This window comes from Ctenopharyngodon idella, chromosome 9, assembly GCF_019924925.1.
Source record: "Ctenopharyngodon idella isolate HZGC_01 chromosome 9, HZGC01, whole genome shotgun sequence".
Taxonomy (NCBI): domain Eukaryota; kingdom Metazoa; phylum Chordata; class Actinopteri; order Cypriniformes; family Xenocyprididae; genus Ctenopharyngodon; species Ctenopharyngodon idella.
The window spans coordinates 14,307,393-14,335,073 of NC_067228.1; the positions used below are offsets into that span (position 1 = coordinate 14,307,393).

The following is a 27,681-nucleotide window of genomic DNA, read 5'->3' on the forward strand; positions in this document are numbered from 1 at the left end:
GTTGCATTGCTGACAGGGGAAATGAAATGATCGGTTTGCAACGTGATCCTTCTCGTCTTTTGGCTGAACAGGACGGTATTTATCATTAGGGGTAATATCAGGACACACGGCACTTAAAGTGAAATAAATTGGTAAGTGTCAAACTCTTGGCAGATGTTCATGCACAAACGTTCGGTTTGGCAGCAGTGGAATCTAAATCGCTTATGACAGCAAAAGTGGTGCTGGTAGGTTCAAACCTCAGCACCCAGAGAGCATGTGTCTCTCTGAATTGGTGTGTGGTATTGGTGAACTCTTCAAACAAATATTGGCCTATCCTATCTTTCTCAAATCTCTATACATACACGCACATAAATGTCCCAGTACACTTATGAATCTTTCCCAAACAGGTCCCTCTTGTTATTGGGATTATTAATGAGATTTGGGGAGGATGATGTTCATATAATCCAGCCATTCACACTGATAATACATATACTCTCCAGAGGTATGAGCTTCAGTTCCTGCAGGACAGACAACACGCCAAACCCTAACACATTAAATGAACTCATTGAATATATATCAAGATCAGAGCTGATTTTTGGGAGCTATAAAATATTTCTCTAATTCCCTATAAACCATTTTCAACTTTTCCAGTAATTAAGACATGGTCAAAAATTTAAAAATGACTGTTGTAATTACAACAAAGATAACACTGGTCTACCATGTATTTAGAAGTCATCTACTTCAGAGATAAAATGTGTTATTTATTATGTATTTTGATGTGCTGAATTCAAATATGACAATTAAAACAACTGATTGGCTACTGTTTCCAAGATATTTAAGTTTTTACATTATACATCTATGTACATTGTGTAGATAGTACCAGCCACATGTCCTGTTTATATAACACTTTAAAAATCAGCAAAAGGATTATATAAATCTAATTTATTATGAAACAAAATATAATTATTTTGTACATAGTTTAGTCCTATTCAGTGTCTTCTCTGCACTTCTTGCCTTGTCTCTTGTATTTATTAAATGGAGCATCTCTTGTCACTGTCCAGCAATAGTCTGCAAGCACTGATGTGCTCCATTTGCTCCGTTTGAAGTTTTCTGCACTGTTCACACAAGTACGAGGCATCTCCGCTCACTTTGGGCAAACAGAAATGCATTCCTTTGCAAAATCAAACACTGACAATTAAGAGAACACAACACTGTATGACAGGGGTGCAAAACTCAGCCATAATTAAACACACCTGATCCAGCTCATCAAGTCCTTCAGGCTTATTTGGAAGCTGCATGTATGTGTGTTGGAGCAGGGTTGGAACTGAACTCTGCAGGGTGGCCCTCCAGGAATTGAGTTTTGCACCCTTGCTATATGACTTCTAAAGCTGATATAGGGCAATTTGTTCACCAGAGTGATATAAGCTTCATTATGATTGCATCATTCATGACTTCTAGGAATAACATGATCCAATTCATATCATGTATGATTCAATACCAGCTTCAGATTGCATCATTCATTGTTTTGCCTGAAAAGAAAGTACTGTCCAAACCCAGTCATAGATTTGTTCATAGATCTTGTCAAAGATTTATTTTAGTCATTTCTGGTTTAAATTGAGATCCCTTCCCACTCACTTATCCTCCACCATTTCCAAGTCAAGGGTTGTATATACTGACCCAATAGCATATCTTGAAAACTAGAGCCAGTCAACAATTTTAAGCATAATTTTCATTCTCAAATTTGTCTTTGCAATTGTTTATGAAATTTACTAGCAGTTTATGACTGAAAATTGTAAATCCTGATTATTCTAAAAGACTGAAATGAGTTAAGACCTATTTTAATCTTCACTCAATTCTGTGCCTCTTATATAGTATGTAAGTAAAGAATAATTGACTCTGGGCCATTGAATTATTAGAAAAGTAATGCATGTGCAGTTTTTTTTTTCTAATAATTATGCTTATTCTATGGTTACCACATCTTAAGCCATTGTTCAGATGTTTTATGTCAAAACATTTGTCCAGTTTTTGTTCTCAAATGCTCTTGTGTATAGGACTAATTTCTTATTTCTCATACCAAGCCAATGATATGCAGACTAATGCAGTTATTACAGAGAGAGAGAGAGAGAGAGAGAGAGAGAGATTGATTGATTGTTTGATTGTTTGATTGATTGATTGATTGATTGATTGATTGACCGTGTGCGAATTACCTCGCTACTGAGAAATGTCATGTAGCTTTTCAGATGACTATTTTGTCGATAAAGTCAGTCCTGTCGATAAAGGCAGTGCTGAGCAGTTTCTGTGCACACGTATGTTTCCGTCTCTGTGTGGACACACACATAGTTTTGTTTTGCTATCTTAGTGAGGACATTCCATAGGCGTAATGGTTTTTATACTGTACAAACTGTACATTCTATCCCCCTACACTACCCCTACCCCTAAACCTACCCATCACAAAAAAAATTACATTTTACATTTTTAATAAAACATTGTTTAGTATGTTAAGATATTTTAAATATGAGGACTCATGAAATGTCCGCATATTTCACGTTGTAATACCAGTGTAATACCCATGTCATTATACAAATTTGTGTCCTCATAAATCACAAAAACAAGCACACACACACACACACACACACACACACACACACATTCTTTTGCCAGGGTAATTTATACCTTCTTGAATGATTTTTGTAAAGTGTGGCCAAGTAACATTACTCAACTGTGACTTATATAAATGTGTTATGTTATTCCTTTAAACAAACACAAATGCATATTTGGAACAAGGCCGGGTAGTCTTAAGCAAATGAAAATGAAATATATTCTGGCACTTTGGGATGAAAATGTATCACACCTTCAGTAAACAAAATTATTGGAATCATATTAATCTGATACAAAATTATTCCATTTGTAACTTTAAAAGCATACAAATTATACTGTCAGATTTTAATGGTCATAGTCATTCTGCTTGATTTACTGCATTATTTGCTGTTACTTATTTGCTTAAATTCTCGTAAAACTGATTCAGCACTCCGAGTGTGAATTCTCCCCTTCTAAATGTTGTCATCCATCATTCAAGGACATTTACTGGTGCATCACCAGAGCTCTTCCTCCAGGTGTCTCATTTTCAATCATTCAGGGACTTTGCATTGTTTGTGTTGCCAATCACTGTCCTTCCACAGCATGTCCCTCAAAGTGGCCTTTCTTTGGCATTGTTGGAGCAAAAGTGACTGATATGTTCAAGCCAAATAGTTGTTAGAAGGTGCACTGGATTTCAGTTCCTTCTGCGTTCACCTTCTGTCAGGCATTTTTCCTCATATCCCATCATGCACCAGGATGGTGGCATGTTATAGTGTTGTTCACCTGTGAGTAACAGCTGCTCAACAAAGTTCTTTTGCACTCGTTCCGAGTTATTTCCAGAAACGCAAGGCCTTTCGATTAGCTCGCTGGTCGTTCCCGACAAGCTTTTGAGAGCTGCTCTTTGGAAGTTTCTCTCTTTTTCTTGCTCGCTCTCATCTAGGTCCTCCATTCGCTCAGCACTCAAAGAAATATGAATATTTGATGCTGTTACATTTGCAGCAGTGTGAGCAGAGTCTGGGCTTGTTAAATTTTTGCTATGAGAATGTCTCTCTGTGTGGATAAGTCAGAGATGAGTTGAATACTCAGTCAAAGGTCTCTCCGTTTTCTGCTCACTCTCTTTCTCGCTGCTTTTTGATGGAATCTCCGCTCGAGCATAATGCGGCGGATGACGACTGCCGCTCACCGCATGACCAGCCACCCATTTCACCGTCCTCTGAATACCAGAAGCTAGCGGATTTGCAGTGAATGGGCAGAAAAATGAAAAGCAGAAAGATGGAGGACGTCAGATTTAACTTTTCATGTCTGTTTCAAAAGCGCTACCTCAAATGAAAGCACATCTATTATTGGTTTGAGAGAACTTCTCGCAATTTACACAAGTCTTGTCAAGATTTAAATCAGGGGATGGTGAAGAGCTCGTATTAATTTAAAATTAAGAAATGGGCTCTGATAAAGGAAACACGATTAGGTAATTGTCCACACAAGGATGCTTAATTATGCTAGTCGCCATCTGTGGAGAATTAAAAAGTAAAGAATTTATAAAAGGTAGAGCTTTTTGAAAACTTTTTCACATTCACCCCCGGTTTCACAGACAAGGCTTAAGCCTATTCCCAGACTAAAATGCATGTTTGAGCTGTTTTACCTGAAATCAACTTGCAATGACATATCTTAAAATATGTCAGTGCCATTGTCTCAAGATGCACACCAGTAATGTTTTTTTTTTTTCTTTTTTTTTCTCTAAGGCATGTTTAGAAAAGCTACTTAAATGTCCTAATTGAACTAAGGCCTAATCCTGGCTTAAAGGGTTAGTTTACCCAAAAATGAAATTTCTGTCTTTAAGTACTCACCCTCATGTCGTCACAAACCCGTGAGACCTTTGATTGTATTTGGAACACAAATTAAGATATTTTTGATGAAATCCAAGGATATCTGATCCAGACATAGGCAGCAACGACATTAAACCTTTTGAGGTTGTTGCAGAGCTTCAGTGTTTATGTCTGAACGTGGACTCAGTATTGGCCAGCTCCTGCGTCAGCATCACATGCATGCGTCGTGCTGCTCACATGACCAGAGCCGGCCAAAAATGAGCCACCGTTCGGACGTAAACACTGAAGCTCTTCAACAAAAACAGCGTAGTCATAGTATGACAGGGGACAGACGAATTTGTTGAATAAAGTCGTTATTTTTGTTTTTGCGCACAAAAAGTATTCTCGTCGCTTCATAATATTAAGGTTAAACCACTGTAGACACGTCAACAGTTTTAACAATGTCTTTAGTACCTTTCTGGACCTCAAAAGGTGCAATGTCGTTGCTGCCTATGTGTGGATCAGATACCCTTGGATTTAATCAAAAATATCTTAATTTGTGTTCCGAAATAAAGGTCTTACGGTTTTGTGACGACATGAGGGTGAGTAATTAATGACAGAAATATCATTTTTGGGTGAACTAACCATTTAATCTAAGCTCTGTCTGTGAAACTGGGCCGTAGCCATTAGCCATTGGCATAATATACTAGATACAAATATATAATGCATTATAATGTAGGGTTGTCAATCAATTGTCAATCAAAATTCAATATATTTTTTTTAATATGCAATTGTATGTTAAAATGATTATAAGACATTCATTAAAAAACCTCAAACCCTAACAGTGAAACCAGTTTATAGTTTTGGCAAGAGTTCTTTGGTAAATTTTTAAGTTGTTTGGAGATTTCTTAGACCCCTGTAATCAAGTATTCATTTCCCAACTCTATTTTTTTCTCAGTTCTTGTCACTCAAGGAGTCCTCATATGCAGGACCAGAACACAGAACAGTCTGTGTTTGTTTTAATAATTCAATAATACAATAATTCAGCCTGAGTGTGTGCTGATCTCCCTTCTGTTTCGAGAATATTCCTGCCTGAAGCTCACAGTACCACAGGGTGGACAAATGCTCATAGCCCAGCTGTAAAAGGAAACTAACATTGGATGCCTGTCCACAGCAATCAGTAAAACACACACACACATACAGAGATAAACCACAAAGACACATAACCATGCATGCCTCACCTACCTTAGGGCCACAATCCATATTGATATGAAACCTGGGTTGAGTTTTGAATTATCATAATGTGTAATCTTACACTATGGTGACTGGAGTTTAAAATCTGTCGTACTATATACATGTCAACACATTGCATTTATAATCTTTGTCTGCATTTTGAAGAAAATCTGTTTGTATGAATTACAAGCTGAAGAATTGCCAATGCAAAGTGCACTTTCTTCACAAAAAATATCATCCATTAATACAGCGTTCAGTTCCTGTCTGCCTTAAACTGACTGCTGTATTGAAATTGAATAACTGGATCTAAATGAGATATTTCTACGCAATCACAATCTCTCCAAAAGAATAAATGTTCCTCTTGAAATCTCTTTACAGTGTTCTCCAGACGCATAGATGTATTTCTTGATGTTCACTGTCCACAAAGTCCTCAATTCATTAGTCCTCATTGCAAGTAACGTGCCCACCCAGCATGCTGCTATCAGAGCAACGCCAGTGCTGCTAATAAGATCGTTTGCATATGAGACCGGAGGAGCTTTGGAGAAGAGGGTCACACTAATGAAGTCCGATCTCATTAAAAGATACAGAGCAAATGTTTGTGTGGGTGTTTCGCTGTGCACGCCACGAGAAAAACAAGAGACAGGAAAGAGGTCTGGAGCTTCTGTTAACCTGAGAGAAAGACTAGAATAGATTAAACAGCAAAGACACTGTCCTGGACTTTCATCAGTATACAATGAATGTGATGATACACTTCTTAACGCACATTCTGTAGGCATACAGGTGAACATACTACATCTGCCATTTGTGGATGCTGTATCATGAATACTAAGTATTGACATTCTGGTTTTTGCATATTAGTAGAGAAGTATGCATATCTGAATGCAGGGCCAAAGACATTTATATAAAGCTGCTGTTCCTTTACACACACACACACTCATGTTGGGATTTCATGTTTTATAGGTACTTTTAGTAGACATAAGGATTTTTATACTGTACAAACTGTATATTCTATCCCCCTACACTAACCCTACCCATCACAGAAAACTGTATGCATTTTTACATTTTCAAAAACTTAATTTCGTATGATTTATAAGCTGTTTTCCTCATGGGGACAAAAAAAATGTCCCCACAAGGTCAAAAATGACTGGTAATACTATCCTTGTGGGGACATTTGGTCCCCATAATGTAGAGAATACCAGGTACAAACACTCAAACAAGTGGAGGTCCTGTAATTCAACAGGTAGATTAGGTTCAATTTAAAGGAAAATCTCTCTCATATTATTACTGTAATATCTATACCATGTGTTACCTGCTCTGATGTGAATCGTAAAATAAAATGCAACACTCAAATGGAAAGAAAGCTGAACCAAACCTTACCACGCATACACAGATGTTATTATTTGAATTGTTGTTCTGGAGTTCTGACTGAAACCCTCCTCTATTATTCAGATGCATTCTGCTTTCAATTTTCCGCTTGATAAAATCAACCACAGTGATGCTAAATACATTTGTAGTGCAAATACAACCATTGAATATTGGTCCTCATACCTGCCTCTCTTAAAGAGGATGAAAAATACAGTCAAGGGATAAATTTGAGCTTTTCCATTTCAAATCTGCCTTTGGAACTATGTTTCCTGTGACCAGAATACCAACAGATGCTGGAAGGGAAACTTTACATTTTGGCTCAATAAAGGAGGAAAACAGAAAGAGAGGCTGGGAGAGTAAGTGTGTGAGACAGAGAGAAAAAAAGTGAGAGAGACGTTATGACATCTTCAGACCTAATACACATGATTGAAAAGGGAAATCTCCTTAAAAAAAAAAAAAAAAAGTAAAGAAAAGAAAAGAAAAAAAGGCCTAACGTAGAGATCAAATAAATTATGAATTAATTACAAGGATATTTAAAAATTGATGTTTCACAATCTAAATTCTGATGGATAGCCAAAGCTGTAAAATAATGTACACAGACCTGTAACTATGTATAAATTTCATTCTATATTATAATGCTTATATTGTTTGGTTATTATTATTTTGAAAAACATTTAGGGTTAGGCAATCCATTACATGTTATACCAAAGTTCCAATTGGTAAAATAACTCTATTTCACAGCCTTTCTGGCTTATTGTTTTAATAAACCATGATTGTGTCACGTGTATGTTCTGTTTACTTCAGTTCTGTCAAGTCTGCACCTGTCCTCGTTAGTCCCTGATTCGTTAATCTTCCTCCACCTGTTACTGTTTAGTTCCCTCATTTACCCTTGTATTTATACTGCCTGTTCTGTTCAGTCCTTGTCAGTCATTGTTGGTGTAACGGGTGATGTTGTTTATGTAACCTGTTTCATAATGTGTATCACCAGTAAACGCTTTTGCTATCGTATCCCAGTGTTCATCATCTTCCTTGGTAATTTAATTCACCTAAGTGATGACTGGAATGTTCTGAATGATAACTAAATATAACCTCAATTTATTTGTTGCAGGCATGTGTAACTGAAATCTACAGAAGGCCACAAATAGAAAGCTAAAACATTGAATGTGTAATGTAATATTTGTCAGAGTCACTAAATGCATGAACTTGAAGCATGCACAGACACATGTGATATGTATGCTGGTATATAGCCATTAACCTTTGACCTCTGTCTTATGAGCCACTATAAAATAAATGCCACTGTAGCATGTGTCTTGGATCTTTCCATCGTCAGTGACAGCGGCTGTCACCACTTAACAACTTCCCCTCTCTTCTCCCTCTCACACACTCACACCTTTCTATCCTTCACATGTCAACACCGTGACACAGGATCCTAATTGGACGCTGAAGTAGTGCGGCCATTTGTGCTTACAGTGACACCAGATCACAGAGGCCAAACCGACAGCGGTACGAAAAAGTATTTGTAAAAGTATTTAACACACTTAAGCTTTGCTTTGAAATGTCATTGCATTAAATGACAAAATGTCAAATCAAGCCCCATTTATTTCAAGTACATTTACTGATACATTATTAAAAAAAAATTTGTTTCTGTTAATATTAATTCATGAATTTGACCTGACATGAACTAGCAATGAACAGTTGTATTTTTATTAACTAATGTTAATGAAGTAAGAATAAATTCTGTAACAAATGTATTGCTCATTGTTGGTTTATGTTAGTGCATGCAATAACTAACATTAACAAATATTAGGACCTTATTGTAAAGTGTTACCAATTTATTTTAATTCTACTTTCTTACATTCAAATTCAAATAGCAAATCATATTTGCTACAGTACTTCAGATCAAATTCAAAAACTGAATGGGAATTTAAAAATACATTTTCAATTCAATTCTGAATACTGTACACTGTAAGAAGAATACTGTAAAATGTACGGTAACTTGCTGGCAGCAATTAGCAAGCAAGTTGCTGTGTTCTATTCCACAGTGTGCTTACTGCAAATGTAATCACAGTATCTATTTTGTTACTCTTTATTATTGTACAGTAATTTTACTGTAATAATAAACACAGTAACACAATAGTTACCATGATTATAATCACAGTAACTATTTTTACTGTGTTTATTACTTTTTACTGTGTTTTATTTTTACTGTGTTTATTATTCAATCAGCTTCCTAGTTCAGCAGTCAGGGCACTGATCAGGGAGTCAGCCATTTTAAGGGCTGTCTCGATCACAGAATCCTTCCAGTGCACTGAAATATTTGCTCGCTAAAAAGCGAGCAAATATTTCGCTTTCTACACATTCATCATTAAAGTCTGTCCTTCGATGTTTCCTCATCTTTGTGACTTTCCTAACCACGTATTGTAACAATTATATTATATTATATTTTATTATATTATAGTCACACAATGAGTGTGTGTTCAGGCAGACACAAGAAGACTCAGATTAATATAAATCCAATCAGGAGTTTAATAAATTCCCAAAAGGCAAGATAATACACAAAACAGGCAGAGTAACACACCTTAACATAATCGCGAGTAACACTGAACAGAAAATGAAGGCAAAGGCACAACTTAAGTAGTAAATACAAATGAGACTAATTAATCAAACACAGCTGAAACCATATGAACTAATGACAGTTACTATAGAAACAAATGAGAAGCAGGAAATTAAACAAAGAAAAACAGGAACTAATGAAATACATTCTAAAAGTCTGTGCATGACAAAATCAACTAAACATAATTGTGACAACTATATTATATTCCCCACAATGTAGATAGGCTACCTTGTGTCTGTGGCAGCATTCGAAAAATTGTTGAAGAAATACAAAAAATACTGTTAATGCGTGTACAATGGCATGTACGTATTATGCTTCCACGAGGTGGGAATTCACTTAAAAAGGCTAGCATCTATTCTATGTAGCTGTTGTAGTTTGCCCGGCAAAGAAGCTCAGAAAAACATGATGCTGTGAAAAATGTTGTGCTGTTTAAAATTCTTACCGGTTGCTGCATTTTCTTTCACTTCAGCCCGCTTCGATATTTGATTCATCATGCCATAGCTAGAAAAACAATGAGAAACGGCTAGCGCACTTTGCTAACACACATGCACATGCATATACATGGAGTTCCAGTTTACTTTTATCCAACAATGTTACTCCACCAAACTGATGACGTTATCAAATATTGACAGATAAATAAAATTTATCAAATTTATGTGAGTAAACAGTTATCTTTGTAATGATATGACTTATAGTGCTGCTCTCTGCATCTCTTTCCTGGCACACTCCTAAACACAGGTAATTTACATGAGGAAGCCTTGGTAAATTAACATAACATTGCAAAATATGAGCAAAGTTACCTTGCTGGAGTCAAATCCTAGAGAAAGTGTGGAATCTCCTCTGTTTCTGCTGCTGAAAATGTCCTGCTCAAAATTTCCTCATTGTGATTCACAGTAAAAAATATATTTACTATCGAATTTACCTGCCATTGAAATTTAACCATGATGCTTTGCAGATTTATAGCAACATGCTGTATACAGGTTCTACAGTAAGGACTTGTTCATTTTACAGTAATAATGCTGTGAAAACTACAGAAATTTGTTACAGTGTATAACATTGACTTACACTGTTCAAAATTAAGATTAAGGGCCCTATTTTAACGATCTATGCACATTGTCTAAAGCGCACGGCTCAGGTGCACTTAGGGCGTGTCCGAATCCACTTTTGCTAGTTTAACGATGGGAAAAATGAGTCTCTTAATGAGTAAAGGGTGTGTTTTGGGCATAACATGCAATAAACCAATCAGAATCCATATCCCATTCCCTTTAAAAGCAAAATAGCCCCCAAAATAGCAACGCGCCAACAATGCGCCTGAACACACCTCGTTTTCAGACCAGCACGCCCATGGGCACACAAATGGGCGCAAATGCATTTGCTATTTTAAACAACGTGGCACAGGATGTGAAATTGATAACTGCTTCAGGCTGAAACTAGCGGAAAACACTTGCATCGCGCCTGGCGCCGCATTGCGCCTGGTGTATGATAGGTCCCCAAAAGTATTAAGTGTATTAAGTGTACTTTTTGAGCCACTGTTTTTCAGGATTTAAGTATCCTCTATTAGTCAACCTAGTTCAACCAAATAACAACAAAGAAGGTCTCAAGTCAGTGTGTCAGGGACCTGAAGTCATCACAGCAGACCAGACCCTGCACAAATAACCCATCATATCTCAGTGTCACCCTCAGAGTGCTCATGTCCATACGGACCTATGAGAGGAAACTCCATCACAGCCCTATAAAGGAGGAGATGGAAACCTCCATATTTTTTTGCATCAAAAGATGAGAGTACACTGGGTCCTATCACACACACACACACACATGCACACACACATACATTCACACTCTTGCACTTTCTGAAAATTCCTCTTATCAGTTGCTCGGCCCATCAAAGTGAGTGGACTGCTATGAGTGGACTCTGCGTTGACAGTTCTTATTAGTTGGGCAACAAATGTAGGGCTGACAAATGTTTTTGAGTTTCTCTGCTATCGCTCTTTGGACAGCTGCCGGGGACGAGTGGATGCTGGAATAGAGAGAACCTGTATGATTGCTCTATTTTCAGTGCACTTTGCTATCCAGAGTTTTCACTGCCTGCCTATTTTGACTGACTGCTGGTTTTGCACCACTTACTATTCATTCATTCTGTTTTCATCTGATTAACTGCTTTACAAATTAACAGGCTGGCAAGTTTCACACTATTGTCTCTTATCAGAACTGAATACTTACTGAATAGTCTTTCCGAGCATGTGTGCATGAGACTTGTAATACAGCAGACACAATGTATGCTTGAATACCCAGCTGTTAGCCATTAATCTTCTAAGTGTGATATGCAGGTTATTGTGGTCCCTTTCTTCTAACGAGCAGGTGTTTGTGTACAAAAAACAGGTAAAAATAACCTGTACGGGGGAGCAAGGTTCAGTAAGGGCTTAAATTATGTGCTTGTTCATATCTGAAAAGTTATATTCAAGTCAAAGTTTGTATTTATGGCTATGATTGGTGTCAGGCTTGCTGTGGTTCTCATACTGGTGGTCCGTGAAAAGATTGTTTCACCCCTGCAAAACACATGAGAAAAATACTATAAAAGAAATCAAAATATAAATAGCTGACAGGACAGTACTGTTAGAGGATGTAGTGATTTTTAACATAAAAAAAAGTTTAGATTTTTAAATAAATTAATATTATTCAGCAAGAATGTATTAAATGGGTCAAAAGTGACAGTAAAGACATTTATAATGTCACAAAAGATTTCTATTTAAACGCTGTTCTTTTGAACTTTCTATCCATCAAAGAATCCTGAAGACAAAGAATAGAAAACTGGGTTACACTTTTTTTTAAGGTGACAGTTACATTGTACTCATTGTACTCATTGTACATGTCAAATAAGTACTGAGTAATATTAATCAACTACATGTACTTACTATAGAGTTATGGTTAGGGTTTGGTTTACGTTTAGGGTTAGTTACTTGTAATTATCCATAATTTACTGTTATTACTATCCACGTATTCCTGACGAGCCTACTGCGTTTTGAATTATGGGTGGCATTTCCGGTTTAGGGTACTTCCATTCAAAAAGCCTGAAACAAATCAGTCCCTCAGTCCCTTTACCTTTGCATTCTGCTGTAATAGTATGAAAAGGGACCGCATATACTGCACATTTGTGGTCTGTTCTCCCAATTTAATTTACAATATATCCCATTAATAATTCACTGGAATGTACGAATAATCTCTTGTTTTTCTCCTCAAATCCTCACCTCTTTCCAGGTTTGCTTTCACAGGTAAATACAATTTATTATCTGTCAAAATGACAGAAATCACTTTGAAATAGTATCACGCAATGCTGAAGTTAATTAATATTTCTGATTCAGGCAACGTATGTTACATAATACAGATATATGTTACTACAGTGATATTTAACCCGTCTGTTATTGTAATTGCGTTGATGCTTTTACACTTTTAAATGTCCTTTTAATGTTCAATGGTTGAAGGGTGAGTAATGTCATCTCATTGTACCCAGTGTTTTAAAAAAGTGTATTTTTGCGTTCATAGAGCGAGCCATTCACAGATGTTCACAGCTTAACGGAAGTTACACCCATAATTCAAGCAAAGCGTCATGGGGCGTAGGAATAAGGTGGATAGTAAGTACGTATTTTAACATGTAACTATGTCACCTTAAAATAAAGTGTTTCAGAAAACTGTTATTTTGAAGTAGCAATAATATTTCACAATCTTACTGTTTACAGTATTTTTGATCAAGTAAATTCATCCTTGGTAAGCAGCATAATAGACTTGTTTCAAAAACATCTTAAAGATCTTATCAAACTCTGTATGTGTAACAGAATTAATATGCAAATTTCCATGGAGGACGTTTGAAGCATATTAACAAGTTTTTAATTAATTTTCATAAGATTATGAAAAGTCACATATGAACTTGATACTTAGAGCTATTAAAATGGCATTGTGATCATCTCAAACAGACTTTGAGGGTTAAGAGCAAGATATACAAGGTTATGTGTGTGTAAGGGAGAGAGAAAATCTCAGTCTGAGTGAGAGAAAACACTGACCTTGGAAAGTGGTGGTCATAAATTACAGGTGTCCACTCTTTAATTTTCAATTCACACAAAACTGTTGTGCACAGAAAACAAAACAGCAGGGTCAGGTGTATTGAAGAACCCATCAGAACTCATTTAACCAATGAGAGGTGGATAAAGACAGCATGACAGGCAGCAAAGATGGGATAAACAGATAAGGACAAAAACAACACTCCCTGTCAGTATGTCTGTTTTTCAGGGCAGGTGCAGTTATTTTCAGATATGTCGGTTACTGCAGCTTTTTCTAAAATGTCATGTTTCCTGGGTTCCTCTCCTTGCGTCTCTCCATCTCTATCTGTCCATTAGGCCGTTCATTACAGCATGTCCCTCTACCTCTCCAACTCTCTGTCCGTCACTCATTCAGATTCAGAGTGACACAGACAGATTAAGAATGTGAGCTAATGGAAAGAGTGCAGCAAACATACGCTCTGCTGGAAAGAGAGGGAAATTAAAGTGAGCCTGAGTTGAGATTACTCAACTCCAAGGCTCTTAAAGGGGCACAATGGCATACCACAGCCATACTTACAGTAGTCAGGGTAGACATAGTATTTAATCTTGATACAAATTGAAATGAGGCTTTGAAGGATAGAAGTGCATTGAGCTCAATAGGATGTACTGAAGGTCTAACTTTCACAGCACATGATTTACGTCAACTGTAAGATTAACAGATGGATTTGCACCAGAATTTTATTGGACACACAGCTCTTGATGTCAACAAGAAGATACATGAGAAGTGTAAAATTAAACATATATATTTATAGTAGTTTATTTGTCTATAAACAGTGGATATACAAAAGTGTCAGTAAAGACTTTTGTATTGTTACAACAAAGCTATTTTAAATAAATGCTGTTCTTTTGAACTTTCACTTAATTACAGAATTCTGAAATGATTGTATAATGGTTTCCACAAAAATATTAATCAGCACAAGTGTTTTCAATATTAATAATCAGAAGAAATGTTTCTTGAGCACTAAATCAGCATATTAGAATGATCTCTGAAGAATCATAATAAAAACAACATCTATTTCAAATTGTCATAATATTTCACAATATTACTGTTTTACTATATTTTTGATCAAATTAATGCAGCCTTGGTAAGCATAAGAAAAAATCTTATACAGACCATACAAAATGTTATAGTGCTAAGGCAAATTTTGTGTAATTAAATCACATTTCCTTAATTTTTGCATAATTAGACAAAATCAAACTTAATTGGAAACTACACTCTGTGCAAATATTCTGCTCATAAGTTATATTTACCTTGATTTCTCCCCCACCCCCCATGTGTAATAAAAAAACTCACTGAAAACTGCAGTGATATCAAAGTCTAGCTTTTAGCTCACTTAGATCTAGACTTATGTCAGTAAATAACATGCAATGCAACTCGATTACAGAGTTTAGCAATTAATAGTTTTTGTTGGATAACTCAAGTACAATGTTACCTTAGAGATGCATATTTCAGAGAGGTCATGAGTTTTCATTGGAAGCACTCCAATGCAAGACATATAATTATTTCATTGAAGCATGTTTTTTTGGGAAGAACTCTGAGACATTTTGTCAGTGTTTGTAGGGGATGAATGTACTGTTGTCCAACTACTTATTGATTACGTGTTTCACAAAAAAAAAAAAAATTCATTTTGGATTTGAAACCTACTATTTATGTTATAGCATTTTGAACTGAAATCATTTCAATTCTAGGGTTTGAAAGAAGCCCATAAAACAAGATTACATTTGATCACCAAAATCAAGTTTAACAGTCTCCAGTGAGTGTGAGTGAGATTTCCCTCTTTCTCTTTGTGAAAGTCTGCTCTGTGGCATGATCTTAATAAGATAGGAATATAGGGTTAGTAAAATCACAGATAAGATCTCCCCAGTAAGACACCAATGAGATTAAAAGAGAGCAATTTGAGAGTGAAAGTAAGGCTTCAGTGGATAGTTCCACTGAAAAAAAGTGGATAGTTCAGTGGATAGTCCCCAATCCCCAAAAAACACTTCTTTTTTTTTTTCAGAATATCTTCTTTTGTGTTCTACAGAAGAAAGGGCATCATATAGGTTTGGGGCAATGACAGAATATTTCTCTCAGATTTGCCACAACACTAATATTTGCATTTAAAAAAGTTAAATTCTTCCAATAATAAATTATCTAAGTTATGCTATCATTTTATCACTCTGTCAACAATGTTGGCATTTGCATTTTTATATTATTACTTGATGAAACATACTCAAATAAGACATTACTGAGACTTTGTCTCCTTTTCTATTGTTTTTGGTAATACTAAAAAATCTACAACAGTTTAACTTTTCATGTGGCTGCACTTGAAATCTGGAGAGAAGCACTGTGTTTGTTGACCCAGAGCCACAGCTATAGTGCTTGAAGGCAATTTTCATGCACTACCACCAACTTCCTGCCAGCTACAGTAAAATGCATTGCCTGTTTAATGGCTGTTTTTAATAATATCAGTCTCTATATCAAAGGTTAACAGCTAACAGTGTGACATACCTTTTTAAAGCTTGGATGCTTCTTTGAAGTCATGGAAATCACACACAGCCTAAACCTCTTCGGCTCTAACTCTATATTTGTGTGCGTTTTAAATGAGGGCAGAAGAAGGCGAGTTTGCTTCAGTATTTATGCTTTGGAATGAATTCTCAGATATTATTTGCGGTGCTTAAAAAATCACGGCGCCTTGCCGAAACCCCTCATGTTCCAATTCACAGCTACACATCAGGGCGTTGCTCTAAGCTAGGATGTGATGTTCTAACTAGAGGGGGTTTCTATACCTATTCTTGAATTCAATCGCTAGTAAATTATGAAGCATAAGGGTGGATAAATTATTGAGCAATGTGTCCTGGTTTGAGGCTTTGAAATCTGGGCTTTTGCCAGGGAAAGGCTTGCAACCTAGAGTGACTTCTTATGTACAGTATATACATTTGAAGGTTCTACGTTCAGGGTGGCTCGGGGTGGTTACTTTCCAGGCACGGAGCCAGTGACACTCCTTCAAAGATGTGTTTAGGTCTCTGTGAGTGTGTCTTTGTTCAGAGAGTTTGAATGTCAGGAGATTGTCTTGCAAACGTCTCTGAGCTATAGTTCACATGAGGTCATAATCAGACTTTTATTAGGCTTCAGTGTGGTTTTTCGTTCAGTTCTTTGTATTATTTTCTTATTATTTGATTTATAAGACAGTCTAGCAGCATGTCATGGAAGAAAATAAATGTACTGCTCTTATTTGTTGTAATATTGACTCGACAGTCAGACAGTTTTATGAAATCTGCAATTTAATAACATCTTCAAAAATTACTCTACTTCCTTCCTTTAAAATTGAACAGTCTTTTGTGTCTGCTCTCTTAAATTGTGTCCTTGAATATTGTTGAGGAAAAGTTATATGGCATTTCAGGGGGGGGGAGTTCACTGAGCAGGCAGGCTTATGTGATATCAACTGCTATGTATATTGTTTGGCAAATGGCAACTATATATGCAGTACAGCAGTAAATAAAGCCAATAAACAAAAAATATTTATATTCTATATAAATAAAAAAAAAAAAACCAGAAACTCTTCATCAAGGAACCAGTTTGAGATGATTTGAGCTTTGTGACCTGGCGTGTTGTCCTGCTGGCAGTAGCCATTAGAAAATGGGTGCACTGTGGTCACAAAGGGATGGACATATTACAAGTGCATGAAACAAGGCATTTTCACTCACAGAGCTGCCGCCTACTGGATATTTTCTCTTTTTCAGACCATTCTCTGTAAACCCTAGTGATCGTTGTGCATGAGAATCCCAGTAGATCAGCAGTTTCTGAAATAATCAGACCAGCCCGTCTGGCAGCAACAACAATGCCACATTCAAAGTCACTTAAATCACCTTTCTTCCCCATTCTGATGCTCAGTTTGAACTTCAGCTGACCGTCTTGACCATGACTGCATGCCTAAATGCATTGAGTTGCTGCCATGTGGTTAGATATTTGCATTATGTTGAATAGGCTTACCTAAAGTGGCCTGTGAGCATGTGTTTGTGTGTGTGTTTGTGTGTGTGTGTGTGTGTGTGTGTGTGTGTTTGTGTGTGTGTGTGTGTGTGTGTGTATATATATATATATATATATATATATATATTTCTGTCATGACAACTTTCGGAGTGTTTGGCATGGTGATGGGTATGACAATGTTGATATGTTTGGTCTTGGCAGAATAGATCTACTACGCTGCTTCTGCTTTTATTGCTGCTGCTGCAGCAATAATCAACTCAGTTATTTTTAATTGTAATATTTCACAATACTACTGTTTTGTTTGTTTGTTTGTTTGTATTAAATCAAATAAATGCAGACTTGGTGAACATATGAACATAAGAGACTTCTTTTAAAAACATTAAAAATCTTACCCATCTCTAACATAAATACATTTTTTTTGAAAAACAGACATGAATTATATTTAGGTTTTTTTTCTCTCTCTCTTAAACTTCAGTATCAAATCCAGCAATGTTTTCTGTTACACCTACTCAAAGCAAAATGCAAGAACTGAGTTTATAGACCTGTAGACTGACATCTGACAGAAAGCAAAGCACACGTGCTATGCAGGAGTATATTAAATATGACCAAACCCGAATTTCGGAAATGTTGGGACATTTTTTAAATTTGAATAAAATGAAAACTAAAAGACTTTCAAATCACATGAGCCAATATTTTGTTCACAATAGAACATAGATAACATAACAAATGTTTAAACTGAGACATTTTACAATTATATGCACAAAATGAGCTCATTTAAAATTTGATGCCTGCTACAGTTCTCAAAATAGTTGGGACAGGGCATGTTTACCATGGTGTAGCATCTCCTCTTCTTTTCAAAACAGTGTTAAGACGTTTGGGCATTGAGGTTATGAGTTTCTAGAGTTTTGGTGTTCAAATACTCACTGTGGCACACATCCTCAAATTCAAGTCCCTAAGTGCTGCCAGAAAAATGGACTGATGTGACATAGAATGGTTGAAGCAATGCAGCGTGTGAAGGGTATGAAAGCAAGTGGCATGGAAAGCCATTCTGGGTGCTGACAGGTGGACTAAAAAGGCGCTTACAACTTCATTTATGCGGATTCCAGTGTGCGTCTACCATACAGGCAGGCTCAGCATGCATTATGAACTTGCGTAGAATTTTTCATCCGTTTACTATTGTAGTAGTGGCCGAGCACATCCATCACACGGTACTGACATGGCACAAAAAAGTTCTACTCATTGTGACAGACAAGTGATCTACTTTTGGCTACAGGGGAACAATTCAATAAAAAAAAAATATAGTAGTGTAAGATACAGTTATAAAAACTCCCTAATGTTTAAATTATCTTGTGTTAAACAAAGATATCCAACATAATACGTATGTTAAAAAAGGCACTGATTTGTGTCCATATCCAGTAAAAAAAAAAAAAATAATCTCTTTATGTCTCCACTACTTTTGGGACATTAAAGTCTAATGTATTAGCAGTGAACTTGAACCCATTTGTGCAGGTTTTGACAGTATCTTCATCTTTAGCCACTATTATTAAACTGCTTTTAAATCAAATCAAGCTCCTTGTAAATCACTTCCTTGTAAATATGAATGTCCTGCCTTCGTATTCAAACATGAATAACCTACATTCACTGTGTCACATTAAAAGGTTAAAATTTCTCAAGTGGTGTCCCAGTCAAAATGGACTAGTTTCTGTCTTTGCTGTCTAAATTTAACATAGGTCACACTGAAAAGGAATTTCCCATGATGCAGTCTGTAGGTCGTTTCAATAACTACACACCTTGGCAAGAGAAAATGTGGACGTGTTTACCTCTCAATCTCTTCACCATATTTCTGATTCAGCAGGGGAATAGTGATTAGAACTGGAACAGTGAATTGGGTCAAGTTTTTTTTTTTCTCTTTGGTCCAACACATCAGTTATTCAGCTGATTCATTAGAGAAGCACTCTGTATGCTTATCTTGTCAAAACATTCTTTGCAAATCTTGATCATTACTAATTAATTCTAAAGTGAAGGTAATGATAACACACTAGTAATGACTCAAGTATTGATTTGGAACAGTATTCTAAAGTGAAAAACATGATAGCTCTCTAGTAATGACTGAAATCACTGTAAGCTTTCGAGTTTTTTGCAAGGTTTTGGAAAGTAATTTATTTCCGATGGATTTGGTAACACTTGAGTCATTACTAGTGGGTTGCCATGATCATCGCTCCCAAATATTGTTCCAAATAATTAGTAATTCCTTCAGAAGGATGTAGTAACACTAGTCATCACTATCAAAAACTTTACAAAACCCTCCAATGCTTACAATGACTTCAGTCAATATTAGGGAGTTATCATGCTTTTCACTTTAGAATACTGATCAAAATAATTAGTAATTCCTTCTGAAGTCATTACTAGTGGGTTACCATGATCTTCACTTTAGAATTAATTATACATTTTTCATTAGTGACATTAATTATGAACCTGTAAATAGTAGTTCTTAGTAGTTCTCTGGGAGGTATGAAAAATAGTAGTTACTGATTAACTAATAGTGAACTACCACCTTCAACTGAGCAATATTACTAATTTGTTAATGAGAGTTTTTTGTTAGTTAATAGTAGTAACTCAAATGTTAATAGTGCATTACTCATTTGTTCCTGTGTAGTTATTCATTAATAACAGAACAGTATTCTAAAGTGTTACCATGATGTGCAATAAAAGAGCCACAGTTGCTTCCCAGATTGCAGCAACTTCCTTTAAAAAAAAAAAAAAAAAAAAGATTTTTTGTGCCAATTTCCCTGGAAGTGATGATTTTGTTCTCTTTAATACATGGGATGAATACAGTGATTTATTTGCAAATGTGTTATGCAATATTACAATTTTGCGCACAAGTTAAACTACACAAGTAAACATAGCTATTGATGGAAGTCTACATTACTTTTCTTTTATTTCTTTTCTAGTGCAAATTTTGTCTTCTCTAAATGAGAATGAAAGTTCAAGATTAGAGATACTCCCAGAGGCTCATGCTCATCTCCGAGTCACTCCACTGAGATTCAGAGCTCTCTCTTTCTCACCTCCACAGTGTGAGCTTACAAATACCTTGCGTCGTTCCTCGATTACAGGTCTGCTGTCATCCTTCTTGCTGCTGTGTCGGGAATACCATGTATTTAGATGCCACTGTCAAACAAGCATATGTGAAAAAAGCAGCAGTTTTATCTACCCCACTGGTGACTGTCAGCAACATCATTCAAATTTCGTGAAATGTTATGAGATTTGAGGTGGTACAGCGGTTTTGGGAATTGGAAGTGTTGATTGGTGTACTGAAAGGAAACACAGCAATGTGGCTGTTTTCACACCCGAGAGCTTGCAAGGAATAGAAAACAGTTCGAAAGGCATCCACTGGTGTGACTTTGTAAATTTCTTTGAGTCAGCTGAATTTGTTTCTGACAACGTGACCAAAATTACCAACTATAAGTACAGAGGGAAAAACTAGGAGACAGGAAAGGTTGAAGCAGCATTTTAAAAGCCCAGAGCAAATCTACTTCAAAGGTTACTGAGATTTTGTCAAGTGGGACATTTGACAAAACATTTTTCCTCAACATCCTTTGTTGGTCCTGTAACAATATTCCTTTCAAACAAGCTATAACCCAATCCCCAGGGTGCAAATTATTGGGTGGGCTGACTTTCAAAATTTGAAGCTAAATATTGCATTTCTTTACATAAAATTTATATGTGCAAACACATTTTACCAGTCAGAGTGCACTATAGACGTTTTCGTTTGAGTGCGGCAGTAACCATATCGTAACAAATTGTTTACACCATGAGTGTTATTCACATAAACTGCCAAACCTAAACGCTTATTTACACCAACACAAATGGTTGGGATGAAAATTTGGTTCGATTTTCACATGCAATTTGTCAGTTTATAGCAATGCGTAAAAGCTGCTGGCTTAATGAAAATGCAAATTCACTCTCTCACAGTAGGTGGCGCTTATAGACAAGCATAAATACCCTGGTTATTCTGGTCCAAAAAGCGCATGCTTTTCGCTTCTGACCAGGGTTATTATAGTTAACTAAAACTAAAAACAAAACAAAACTATATTATACTACGGGGCTGTTGAATGCTTGAATCTGATTGGTTGACGAATGTTCTAAGGTGTGCAATTATTTTCAGGGAAACGCACGGCTAAAGTACTTCTAGCAGGTCTTGACTGTATTACAGCATACACCAAAAGAACAGATCCCACAACAACACTGACCGAGCAAATAAATATAGTAAACAATAGGATAAAAACGACAAATTACTGTCATGGTTTTTGCCACAAAATACGTTTTATTAAAAACCTAGGTCCTGAAAGCACATACTCTCTTTCTCCTGCTCTCTCTCTCTCACTCAAACGCACACACATACAATACGAACACACACACAGAAACGTGTTGTCTGCACTGCTCTGACGAATTAATCAGTAAAATAGTTTAGCAACGTAAAAGCCACATGACGTTTCTCATCAGCGAGGTAATAACTGTGTGGTTCTTGAGGTAGATAAACGTACAGTTTCATTATTAGTAGAGACACTGCTGCCGAACGCTGTTGAGAGACGCACAGACTCGGGTAACTTAATTTACATATGCTTATTTTCTCTCTCTCTCTCTCTCTCTCTCTCTCTCTTAACTGCGTTAATAACTGTATTGTGCTATCAATGGCTCAAGCCTCCGTTACCAGTTCTGAAATGACGTTTTGGTATTAGCAGCGGAGGCTTGGGATGCGATTCTTAAGAAATTAGTTCCACATACAAGAGAGTTTTATGGACAAAAACCTGATAAATGTCTTGAAATACAACATCTGAACAGTGTCTTGAGGTGTGGAAACCGTAGTATAAGCGGAATAATTGACGCCGGGCTGTTGAATTATTAGAAAATAATGCACACCCAAGGTGTAACAGATCACCACCTCAGGTGTGCATTATTTTCTAATAATTCAACGGCCCGTCGTCAATTATTCCTTACATAGTATATCATTGATTCCAAAATAACACTACTTCTGACACCTCTCTTGTCAAGCAGAGGAAAGGAAGTCAAAAACAGCTCTGTTTCCAAACAGCTCTTTAGATTTTTATATGCACTATGGTGTTTATCAGACAACACTAAATACAAGAGTACAAGAACGGTATTCTTTAATCTGCTAGTCACTGTCATTTAGCTAAATAGTCTGTTTGTGAACATCACCAAATCACAGTTTTATGTAATAAAAGTGGCTCTGGGCATGTGACCAAAAGCTTGAATCGTGTTGGTTCACGTTTTCTTCACAGTGTGATGGAAAAGAGATTGGATATTGTGAATGGTCATGTCGGGAAAGATTGTTTATCTCACCAAATTATTGCACCAAACATTCATCTTGGAGTGAACAGGCCTTAATAATTACAAATGGGCCGTTTATTTGAATGAGTTTAAAAACATTAAAAACTGAAAATAACAGAAATTTCTTTTGAAAAGTCAGACACCCTGAAGGTCAGTGAATACCTCCCAATTCAGGCCGATACCAAGCTCATGTACTTGTACTCGTACTCGTAAAAATACCTCTGATACCAAAGACCGATACCTCACGTGATGTAACTGACAGAATTTTCTGTGCACATACCGGCAGCGGCAGCAGAAACAATGTCAGCCTCAAGGGAGTGGAAATACTTCAAATTAATGATGACAACACACACACTGCCAATGTCTAGGTTACTATTGTAACCCCCGTTCCCTGAAGGAGGGAACAGAGACGTTACATCGATACTGACGTAATAGCGAGACGCCATTACGTCAGTATCGACGTAACGTCGAACGTGACTGACTGAATGGGAACTGCATGCTTTCAATCACAATTCGTTATCGATTAGTGAAGGCAGGATAGGCGGAATCGCGCTGGATGACACAGACCAGAAGCGCTTCCTCTCGCGCGCTCTCTATCTCTCTTTTGCGCGCGATCCCAGTTCTCTCAGACAGTGCGCGATCAGTTCTCCTTGCGCCTGAAATGCACACATAGTTGTCAAAATGTCCATCGTGTGGAGTATCTCACGTAAATACAGTCAGTTATGGCTTAAGTGGACGTAAACATTTGGGTGAACACAGGATATGTGTCAGTATCCATGGATTTGGTCTTAAAGGGACCGTAGTCTATATTTGTCATTAATGTTAATAAAACAACAAAATATGTTAAATAAATGTATACATGGTAAATAAACCTACTGTATCTGAAAAACAAGTTTATTTAATTTGTATCTCTATAGTATTTGTTGTATTGTTTGTAATTTGTTTGTAAATTTCTTTTTTTATAAAAACAAAATAAAAATGATTACTTTTTTCATTAGAGTAATAATAAAGAAGCTGTCCTACATTCATTAGTCTCACTGTGTTGTGCTTGGAAAACAGCAACATCACCAAAAAAAACAAAAAAAAAATAGAGAGAGAGAGAGAGATAGCCATCGGTATCTGCGAGTACTAGAAAAAAGTATTGGTACTCGTACTCGGTCCTTAAAAAATGGTATCAGTGCATCCCTATTAAGTACCTCTGATAACAGATGCTACATTGATAAGACCTAACCCTGTTGATGTTGATCCAGAACCATATTCCATGTGGCAAATTCATAGTAAGCCTAGAAATACGTCCACAGGCACGTACATTGAAGAGAAACTTCATCCTTTATTTTGCATTTATCACCTCTACACATCCCTGTTAATGTCATCAAAAGACCACAGCATTACACATTAAACCCCAATGGCACAGCGAAAAATAGCTCTTCAAAGGCTCTGCGCACATCATACGTGATAAATGAATCTATTTTGTCTTAATGGTAAATGGTGCACTAATGTTGGGAGTGCGTTTGGGTTATTACCCACAATTAGGACATAAAGGCATTTGAGCTTAAATGAGGTAGAAACTATTAAAGCAGAGACGGCAGAGCGCTGTAGAGGACAAGTGAGCATTTAATGCAATCATGACGGCACAGCCTGTCTGGAACGAAACAGGTTCATAGAACAATGTCTAACCTCTTCATGACACGCACACACCTCAAGAGAGGTATAAAAAACTATTACTTATTGCCACTCTTCCTGTGACATGTGGTAAATGTCTTTGCTCTGGCACTGCATGGATGCCCGCTCAGTTACGCTTACAGTTATTGCTGGAGTCATTAGGCCCAGGGGGAAAATAAACTGACTTCAAGCAAAGCACAGAGATAGGATCGCTCACCGATGGAGTTAAGCACTTGAAGGACAAACTGCTGTCTGGGGGCAAATGTTTCGAACTGAATTTAAAGGTCCAAGTCGGAACATTTGGCAAATGCTTCCTTGACTGCAGTCCACACTTAGTAGGGACCTGTATTTGATTTAATTTTGTTTAACATCTATCAAACAGAACCTCAAGAACACTCCACATCTACTAAACGCCCTCAGTTACTAAACACGGATTCCCAACCAGCTGTACATGTATCACAAGGAGGTAAAAATATAAAATTAGATATGTAAATTTTGCTTTGTTTGTTAAATAATTAAAATAATTACTTATGATCAACCTCGCATATGTATATTCTGCATATATTCTATTTCAAATAAAATATTTTGAAATTTCTATTTATCAAAGAATCATGGAAAAAAATATATATATATATATTTTCCACAAAAAATATTAAGCAGCAAAACTGTTTTCAACATTGATAATAATAAGAAATGTTTCTCAAGCACCAAATCAGCATATTAACACTGAAGACTGATGGCTGCTGAAAATTCAGCTTTGCCATCACAGGAATACATTTTAAAATATATTAAATTATATATATAAAAAAAATAGAAAACTGTAATTTATTGTAAAATATTATTACAATGTAAAGCATCCATTTTCTATTTGCCAAAACAAGCACATTTCTGGTTTGGTGTCAGTGAAGGATATTTGAGCCTCACTGGCATGGCTATGGGGATACATAAGACAAAAGAGGTTGGAAAACACTGCCCTAAAACTTTCAACTGACATCTGACATCTACCTGATTCCTGGACAGTCCATGAAATACAGTCGATGTCTGAGGCAGAACAGGAAGAAGTAAAACATCAGCCGACTCTTATGTGCGCTTTGACATTTTGTAACCAGATCGGCTGTTTGTACAAGACTAACGGCAGCCACGGGAATCAGGGGCCCTGAGATTTAATTGAGTGGGAATGTGTAGCACGGGAAAAAAGTGGGAAGAGTGTAAGAAAGAGGAAAGGAGTAGAGAGGAAATAAACTGAGAACAAGATTTTAGCAGGAGATGTTTGAGTAGCAGAGGTCTATACAACTAGATAGAGTTAGTGGTATTTATTCAGTGTCTTTTTCTGAGGGATATTATGTTTTATGATAAACTATTATTCCAACCTTTGCTGATATTAATCATGTTTTACAATATTCAGCAGTTTATTATTTACACCAGCAGGGTTCTGCTTGTTTTTTTATGGCCAACAGTAACACTGGTTTCCCCCTCAGAATTAGTACTATAATAAAAACTGCAATATGATAACTATGATGATGTAAAAAAAAAAAAAAAAAAAAGATTATTCATAACCATTCATAACTTTTGCCATTGCAGAAATGCACTATTAGAAGCTATGATCAATTTATTACATGATGAAAAGTGTGTGCTAACAAAGGCATCAATATGGAGATTTTGTTATAGGCTAATTTGTAGGTATGAATACGTACCTTTCAAAGACACAAAATGTACAATTTTGTACATTTGGATAGGTGCTGAAACGTACAATATGGACGTACTGGCACCATTTAAACGTAGCATTATTATGTTTTTACAGCAAAAAAAAATTAAAATATTTACGTCTCTTTAATGTCATAAAGATATATGTATAATTCCCCTTTTATCATTTTATAGATAAATGTAAGATCCCTAAACCCCACCCCAAACCTAAACATACCCATTTTATACAGAATATTAAAAGAATAAAACATAATGGACAGAAATGCATAGGAAAATGACAATTTTAGTAACAATATAGCATTAAAATGATATTTTGAGCCGCTAATCCTACACCTACCCATAACCATTTCTTAAAACCACATACAGTTATAAATAAAAGAAGGGCTTTCGCACCCGGTGGCCTTAGGAAAACAGTGAATAGTGGGTGACATGCATGACACGTCTGCAAAGTTTCATGAGTTTTCGAGCATGTTTAGGCCCTCAAAAATGTGATTCATTTCAGAGAAGAAGAATTGACTGAGTAATTACAGTAGGGTTAGGGTTAGGGTTAATCGGTGCTCGGGCCCTAAAAATAACCTTATGGGAACCAAAAACTAACATTCTTAAAATGTTATAACATTATAAGAACATTAGATTAACATTAGAATAACATTATACAAACCAAAAACTAACATTCTGGGAACGTTAGATTAACTTAAGAATAACGTTCTGGGAACGTTAACATTAGAATAACATTATACAAACCAAAAACTAACGTGGAATGTTAGATTAACGTTAGAATAACGTTCTGGGAACATTAGATTAATGTTAGAATAACGTTATACAAACCAAAAACTAACGTTCTGGGAACGTTAGATTAACATTAGAATAACGTTATGAGAATGTTAGATTAACCTTAGAATAACATTATACAAACCAAAAACTAACGTTTTGGGAATGTTAGATTAACGTTAGAATAATGTTCTGGGAACCAAAAACTAACATTCTGGGAACGTTTGATTAATGTTAGAATAACGTTCTGGGAATGTTAGATTAATGTTAGAATAACGTTATACAAACCAAAAACTAACGTTCTGGGCACCTTAAATTAACGTTAGAATAGCATTCTGGGAACATTAGATTAATGTTAGAATAACATTATACAAACCAAAAAATAAAGTTCTGGGAATGTTAGATTAATGTTAGAATAACGTTATGAGAACGTTAGATTAACTTTAGAATAACGTTATACAAACCAAAAACTAACATTTTGGGAACGTTAGATTAACGTTAGAATAATGTTTTGGGAAACAAAAACTAATGTTCTGGAAACGTTAGATTAATGTTAGAATAACG

General features: G+C 36.2%; 1 long non-coding RNA gene across 1 annotated transcript in view; it reads left to right on the forward strand.

Moving 5' to 3' along the window:
* Positions 1-27,681, forward strand: part of LOC127519077 (uncharacterized) — a 304,028-nt gene that overhangs the window by 249,803 nt on the left and 26,544 nt on the right. The gene's annotated exons all lie outside the window — the stretch shown is intronic.